Source organism: Globicephala melas, chromosome 11 (assembly GCF_963455315.2).
Source record: "Globicephala melas chromosome 11, mGloMel1.2, whole genome shotgun sequence".
NCBI classification, from domain to species: Eukaryota; Metazoa; Chordata; class Mammalia; order Artiodactyla; family Delphinidae; genus Globicephala; species Globicephala melas.
This window is the reverse complement of record NC_083324.2, coordinates 95,099,965-95,108,415: the sequence shown is the minus strand read 5'-3', so window position 1 is coordinate 95,108,415 and position 8,451 is coordinate 95,099,965.

Sequence of the window (8,451 nt, the reverse complement as noted above, 5' to 3'; positions counted from 1 at the left end):
GGCTCTGTATCTTTTCCACTAAAACTTTTTAAAGGGAGAAAGGGGCATCGGTGGCTCCGGGATGGTCAGCTGAGGTTTGGGCTGGGGGTGGAGGTTGCTTTCCCATTACAGATGAAATCACCTAAATGATTTCACCGCTGCTCTAATTAGAAGGGAGCTTCACGAGAAGCCACCGGACTTGGGGCTCCCGAGGAGCTCACCTCCGTAGGAGCCACACCTGGCCGGGAGGGAAGGGAGGGTCAGGAGCTCAGCCTCGGACCCCGCTGGCGCTGCAACTGCGCCAGCCCCAGTCCGGCAGCCACCAGCCCAGGGCTTGGGCCAGGGACTCCTGGGACAGGCCCAGTTACTCTGCCAGGCTGCCGTCACGGGCACTGCGAGAGGAACAAAGAACCGGTTTCAAATCATCTTCTCTGACTCCTCAGGCAAATGTGTGCAAAAGGCCAGCTCCACGCTGAGGAGTGGAGAAGACTTGTCCCCGCACCAAAGCCTCCTCTTTCTAATCCCGCGCAAGAGCCTCTATCCCTGGTGGCCGGCCCAGATGGCCTTGCACCCTCCCGGCCTTCTCAGGGGCGGTGTGGTGGTGTCTCTCGGAGTTCCTGTGTCGCCTGGGCATATTAATCGTGCCTGGGCTGTGGGACTCTCGTCCCGGTGCCGATTCTCTGGTTGATTGGAAACTTTCTTGGACCTGCCTTAGAACCTTGCTCAACAAGTGTGGGTTTTGTTTGCAGGTGTTTTGTTTTGTTTTGTATTTTTCCTTGCGAATTTTAAATACCTTAAATTATGGCGTTTTTAACCCATTCCTGCCTATATTTAACTTCTCCGGCTTTTTCTAGCTCTCGAAATAGTTTGGGGGAAGCCGAGTTCTCCAGAGCGCCGGACACACGCGTAGGACCCGCCTGTAGCTCTGCGAGACTCCGGCGGGAGGTGCTGTGCTGCCTTAGAAACGAGCGCGGTTTCAGGCCCCGGCAGCCTGGCTTCTCCCTCTTACGGGTGCGAGAGCCGGAGGGACCTGGGACCCGGCTGGCTGGGCCAGGCCCTGCCCGGGAAGGACCGGAGGGCTGGTACTGGGGCCGGGGTGGGGCAAGAAGAGTGCCAACTCCAACTTCGGTACTTTTTCGGGGGGGAGGGGAGGCAAAGCCTCTAGTGTGCTTAGGTGCGAAGCCAAGCCGCTGTGCAGGGTTGCATGGACGTGGACAGGACGACTTGGAAGTGAAGCAGCCCAGGCCTTGGGCCTGAGGGCCACTGGTGTCCGCTCAGATGCCGGGCGCGGGGACCAGAGTGGCGGCAGGGGAGAGAAGCGGGGAGGGACGCGAGGAATCCGGGAGCGGCCGGGAGCGAGAATCTAGCTCTGGAGTACGACCACTTGGGGTCCAAACTCAGCTTAGTCGTTGACATTTACCAGATGAGTGATCTAGGGCAAGTGACTGAACTCGTCTGAAGTCAGTTGGCTCCCTTGTAAAATGGGGAATTTGTTGTGAGACTTGGCTAGGAGAATGGACGCAAAGCGCTCAGCACGGCACGCGCGTGGTGCGCCGAGGCCGCGGAGCCTGCCCAGGGACGTGCTGCCCCGCTCCAGTCCCCCCCGCTCAGAGCACCCGAGACCGGTTCACGTCTAGTTCGTGTCAACGCCATCGCTGCTTCCCTTTTCGCATCGCAGCCGGGCGCTGTGGCTCAGGGCGCCTCCTGCGACTGCCTCCTCGCAACCCCCGTCTTCCCGAGTGTGCGCCCTCCCCCTTGTTCCACAGACACCTGCTTCGCCCCGCGGGGCCTTTCTCCACCTCGACCTCCTCCGTAACTCCGAACCTCGATCCTGCCGCCTCCAGGAAGGAGCCCTGGGGGGCGAAGAGAGGGAGGGGACACCTCACAGCTTCATCCAGCGCCCAGGCTCCAGTCAGCCTCCCCAATGTGCCAGCTGCGCCCAGTGCCAGGGCAGGCCCACGGCCACTAACTGCTCTGGGTGACTGTCACAGAACCCAAGCAGTCTCCAGAACTTCGGCCTCAGGCCTCTTGCAAATCAGGGAAAACTTTGCCTTTCGTCTCTCTCTCGCTCTCTTCTTTTTTTTTTAACCGGGCCCCTTCCCCCTCCCGGCGCTGCTACCAAAGAGCAGGTTCCGCAGCGAACAGGTCCTGGGACTCTCTCAGCCCAATCTCAAAACTTTTTGTACGTTGCTCAGTGCGGGCGCCCTGAGCTTCGGGAAGGAGTGGCATGACTTGGTGTCAGGTTGCAGAGAGCTCCCGGCTTCAGATAATGCTGAGCTCAGGTTTTCTGAGGCCCCTGGTGTCCCGGGATAGCTGGCTGGAATCTACTTCTGTACCCGTAAACCCCCGCTCCCAGCTCCATCACCCCCAAAGCTGCACCGGGAACAATCTTTCCCTCAGGGCAAAAGCTCTGCTGGAGGTGCATTCACTCCACCCCAGAACCTCCAGGAATCTTCCCATCTTTTCATTCAAGTGCCAAACCCCCAGGGCCCCACTTGAGGCTCCTTAAGGGATTTGGAAATCTAGACCTGAGCAATGGGTTAACTCGGAAGTTCAGGCCTTCGGTGGCCGGCTTCGCCTTCCCCTTAGAGGAGTCGGGATTACTGGGAAATAATGAGTGATCACCTGCTGTGCGTAGCGCCTCTCCTCCTGCAGAGGCTCACCTTCCACGCCCGTTGGGCCTGAGAGAGCCTAAGTCAACGTGGGGTCTTTCCTGGGTCCCTCCGAGGGTAAACTGGCACCCAGGCTGAACAGGGAAGGAGAGGGCTGGACCACTCAGGGGAAAAGTTTGAGGGGAATTGAGCTGCGTCCTGCCGCGCCAAGACCTGAGGCCTTCACCTTGAGCGATTCCTCCCTCCAGCTCACAAAAGCCCCCTCAAACCTCCAGTTGGACTAGGGCAAAGGAATAAGGTTACCAGTAACCACAGAAGAAAGAAGCCAAACCTCTTACCATAGGTGCCAGGGAGAGGGCAGAAGGGCGGCCCCGCGAGCTGACGTGCGCCCACCGCGGCCCCTCCAGGCACGCACTTGCAGCTGGGAGTTCTTGGAGCAGTGGGTACAGCAGGCCTGGGATGTACTGCAAGCCCGGCGGCCCAGAGGCCGAAAACCGAGACGGCCTGGAGGCCAGAGTATCGCGCGGCGCGCCCCCGCCCAGCGCGGCCCGGGTCCCTCCCGGACCCAGGCGACAGGTGCAGCCGCGGCCCCCGCCGCCCGCTGCGCCAGGGCTGCCGCCGCGCACTGGTGCGGAACCACTATCGGAACGAGTTTGCGCTTCTGTTTACAAAGCAATCCTACCATCAAAAGAGGAACAAAATCACCACTTATCACACCCTGTCATAAAGTAATCTGCCCCGCAGGGAAACCCCAGCGAAGAAGCGCGCGAAGTGTGTGTGTGTGTGTGTGTGTGTGTTCGCGTGGGGGAGGGGGGCGGAAAGCGGGGGGACGGTGAGCGCGCAAAGGAAAGGGGAGCTCTCCCAACTCTTTTCCAGGGAAAATCGCTTGGACACGCCGTGACCCTCCAGGCCAGGAACGCAGAGGGTAGTCCGCACGCTGGCGCGGCGGTGTGACAGGGGAGCCCATGCTGGGACTGCGCCCGGCAGAGCGCCGAATCGCCCTCTGGACTCTGTGGAATCCGCCCATCTGCAGCTCCTTCACTCCAATGTCTACTTTCCTGGTGTCTTCCAAGACGCTCCAAAGCCACGTCCCCCAGCACCGCCATAGACGGGCAGAGAGGGAAAAGAGTGCGTTCTGGGAAACTCCAGGGTCCCTTTTGATCTCTTTCTCCCACAGGGGGACTGCACGGCCCAAAGGATAGTCTCCCGGAGTTCCTGACTAGCGGGGGAGGATTCTGCTCCCCTTACCCCCCACGTGACCCCCGTGCACTTGCTTCTGGATGGGGGGAGGGTTAAGTACCCTCCAAGTGGCCAGGAAAGGCAGAAGTCTTGGGAAGTTATAATCCCTGTGAGGACCCAGTCTCTTGGGTTATTATCTCCATCCCTGTCCTGGTTGGTCTAGAATGAGGTAAGAAACCCTCCAGGCAGCCAAACCCATTCACAGCGGGGTGCCTCTGGGGGGATCCTCTGGGGCGCGGGTGCCTCTGCCTCTCGCGTGGCCCTTCTGAAAGGTGAAGAGAACGCGCTTTCCCACCCTTCAGTCTTGGTATCAGTAACTCAACACAGTATGGCCGGAGTTTGGGTTCGCGCACGAGCGATCCTGGACACCCAATACCACGCCCACTCACTCTCACTCTTCCAGCCAGAGGCCAGTGAGATTTCCCCACAGCCAATGTTAACGGGGCAGGTCAGCGTTTGGCCAGTTTGGATGCAGTGCCTATGACCCAGCCTGGATTTGGGACTCTTGTTCTCCATAGGTCCAGACTGAAAAGTCTGTCATCACTAACCCTGAGAGATCTCTCTGGCTCCTCACGGGAGATCCTGAGACCCGGTGGCTGAAGGGGCTTCCATACAGTGCAGGCAGAATTATCAATGTTACATTATCATTGTGTCCTTAAGGCCTTGGGGAGAATTGTTTCATCCTTTATAATTCCTGTATGGTTGATAAAAGCGGACATTCAACATCGTGCTTGTGTCAGTGGCAAAACATGTGTAAGGCAAAGGCTTTTCCTTTCCAAAGACTGGGAAGCTAGCTTCAAAGCCAGCAAAGTCACCAAGAGCAGGCTGGGAGAAGGTCCCTGTCCCCTCTCCCCCCACAAAAGTTGTCTGGGGCGATGGACGATTTAAGGCAGTACTGTTCGAACTTTGCTGTATGTTAGAATCACCTGTAGAGTTTTAAAATCCTGATACCCAAGTGGCACCCAAATCAGTTGAATCAGAACTTCTGAGGGTAGGACCCAAGCATAAATATTTTTTTAAGTATTCCAGGTGATTGCACTGTGCAGTCAAATTTGAGAGCCAATGGCTTAGGCAGTGGCTCTCAAAGTGCCGTCCAGGGACCAGCAAGGTCAGCATCACCTAGGAACTTACTAGAAAGGCAAATTCTCAGGCGTCACTTTAGCTCTACTGAAAACTGTGAGGGTTGGGGCCCAGCCAGGAGCACAGTAGCTTCCAACGATGCTCGTGCACGCTCAAACTTGAGAACTACTGGCCTAGGGAAATGTGTGCCTCTCTACCTGAGGCAGAGTTCGGGGGCTGACTTTCCAATCTGCAGCCATCCTTCATCTTCGGCCTTGTGAAGGACTTGAGACCCCACCTTTAGCTGTCCGATCTTCGGGAAAACAGGGCGTGTCTCAGTCCTAGGTATGGTGAGGGGTAAATCTCTCAAGCAACTTGCATCAGAATTCACCAACTTGAGAACAAGTTCAACGTCGCCGCTAAACAAGAGCCTACGAGACAGCGTTCCCCCGCCTCTCTCGGCTGGCATCTGCTGTTTCCGCCGGTTACAGGTTTAGAACCACACCTGGGTTTTTCTTGGGGTCAGATGGGACTCTGAGCTCTGGGCTTCCTCTTCTTCCCGAGTCTTCCCTCGTCCAGCCCTTCTCTCCCCGCTTCCAACTCCTCGAACCCTACTTGGCGTGTCAGTCTCACTCGCTCAGGCCACGTGCGAGTCCTGTGAATCTCAAGTCCGAAAACCGCGAATCCTGCAGTCGCCGCCGCCTTCTTCCTGCGTCTGCGGAGGGACATCTCCGCCCTTCCCTCCCTCCTACCCCCAGACTCGTCGGGTTAAGTTTGCCGAGCAGGTGCGCACTCCGTCGCAGCGCCCTTGGGCCTCCCCCAGCTTCCCCGAGGGCAAGTTCGCGGTAGTTGGACCCAAAGTGCGCCGAGCTGGCTGGGAGCGGCTCCCGGACGGTACTGGCTGCAGGCTCGCATCCCGGCGAGCGCGCCCGGCCCTCGGGGCTTCACCCGCAGCTGTCCCTCGGGCCATGACATCTAGAGGAGGATGTGTGCCCGGGTGGGGCCTGGTCACCCTTCCGGCTACATACAAGTGGCCTTTCTTGGAAACACATCTGGGCAAACAGGTGGGCGGCGCGAGGGGACGCGCGGTGGCCGCTGGCGAGCCGCGCGCTCAGGATCGCAACGCCGCCGCCTCTTAGCGCGGCCGCCCGGGTGAGCTCCCAGGTCCGGTGATGAGGGGCGCCCGGCCGGCAGGACGGTCCCCGCGACGCGCGGCCCTCGGTCGGGAGGGCGCTCTGGCGCCAAACGCGGGCGGGTCGGGGGCGGGGAGCCGATGGGGCTCATCCCCACTCAGAATTTAGCGGCCGGTGGAGAGAGTCTCCTCAGCTGATGCAAGTCTCCTACAAGTCTGGGAGCAGAGCCTCGAACTTTCTGCCGTGCAGAGCCGGGCAGCGGCGAGGGCTCAGTCCCGGTTCCCTTCGTGCAGGTCCTTCAAGTTCGCCCCGTCGCCCGCTGCCCGGAGCGGTCCCGGGTCTTGGATCGACTCAGACGAGGCTCTGTTTACTTTCAGTTTGTCTTAGTTGCCTGTTGGCGGAACAGGCTGAAATGCGTGCTCTGAGATTTTCTCCAGGATCTGTCAGTTTAATTTAGAAAGACTGTACGAGGTAAGGCCTTCCTTTAAAAAGTGGGGACAGTCGCTTTGCCCTTTCCCGAAGGAAGCTCCCGAAGATGCGCTCCACGGGACCCGCAGACACCAAACCCCACTGCTTTTACACGCGACCACAGACTTTAAAAGAGCAAACGTCGGTTGCCATTAAAACCTGCCAGACTTCCGTGTCTTAAAGTCTTGTGATTTCCTAATAATGCAGCCTCGCTGCTTTTGCACGTGATGCCGAAAGGCTGGCTGCATGAAAGTGCTCTGCTGTGAGCGTTTTAAGCTGTGCAAGACTTTTTATCAAGTATCTCAAAATAACAGGCCAGCCTCCTCCGGATTTCCAATTACATACTCAACAGTCAAAGGTGCGGGTATCTTTCTTCTTGAGTCTAGCGAGGTGTTTGGTTTTGGTTTTTTTGGTTTTTTTGAAATCATTATTTTTTCAAAATAAAACAGTACTTAACATGGCTCTGGAATCTTCGAGAGGTATTGTTCAAATGGCATTGTGTTTTTCTGTACTCCTTTCAACATTGCAAGTTGCATTCGAAATTTAAGTTGACAATTTAAAACAAGGCCAGGTCAAATATATAAGTTTTTTCTAAAAAATGGACGTGGTACATTTCATCTGTTTTCAAACTCAAAATGTATTCTTTCTGAATCTTACAACATAAATTGTATGAATAGCCTTTCTAATTAGACCATTTCAGTCCCGACATTGTGGATATGAGAATTATAGAATTTTTCTCTGAAGGGTGGTGCTGAGAAGAATGAAAAGGAAGTTTTCCCTTGAGAAGTGATTGAAAACAAACACCAGAACCTGACAATTTATACACACAGTTCTGTTTCTGACCGGACTCTTCCTTTTGAGAATTACTAGTTAAACTACCAAAGTTACAGGGTATTAAGTTAACTGTGGTCTTTGGTTTAAATATTTTATTTCTAATTTTGAAAAACTGGTTTTCATTTGCCTCAGGAACTTCTAAAGGTGAAGTTGTCGAGACACTTAGTTGAACCAAGACTCAGATGATAATAGCATTTGACTGCTTTTAATTTCCAGTTATCTTCATTTTTTTAATTTAAAAACTACAACTTGAATGATCCTCTCAAGTGTACTGAATAAAGGAGAAATATCTAAAGACTGTCCAAATACATATTCTTCTCTTTTCATTGTTGGAGCATTCTAGCAACCATTGTATAAAATCCATGTTAAGTAAAATAGGTAAAAAATACATATCCATTTTACATTATTGCATTCAAATATTTATACCAAAAAAAAACAACCCAGGATATTGACAAGATTTTAAATACTTTTTTTTTTTTTTTTTGCTTTTTCTTTTACTACTAGAAAGAGAAGCTCACAAAGCAAAATTTCTTCAAACAATAGGATTTCCTGGCCTTGGCAGGTCTGGTGTGTCCCAATGCCAGCACTAGACAGAGAAAATCTGACTTGTGATAGTCAAGGGCAACCAGACTCAAACCTCCCAAAGAGAGAAAACTCAGTATCTTTCCACAGCTGTATACTGAGAAACAATCAGAATCACAGAATTTTAGAGGCTTAGCGCTCTCACCATAATGCTCTTCACCACAAATATACGTCTTCTGAGCCCAGTACAGGTGTGTATACGGAGGCCAGCACCATTCAGCTTGTTAACGGCCAAAGGGGTCAGAAGAGCTAGGTGTCCAGGCTGGAGCTCTTCTCTTCATCACATCTGTTCCCAACTAACTTAGTCCATGACACTGTGTCCTGTTTGTGTTCAGGATTAAAGGTCTGATTTAAGATACCTTTTGGACTAAATCTTTGTAAACTCAAGCGTCCAGTCTGCCTTAAAGGGGTTGGGATTAAATATGACCTTTGTGTCCATTGTTAAGTGCAGATGGGAAACAACCAGTGTTGATAGAAATGACCTCCAAAGCCTTGATTCTGGAAGACATTGGAGAAATGGCTCTTGAGTCTAATGTTGACTTTTC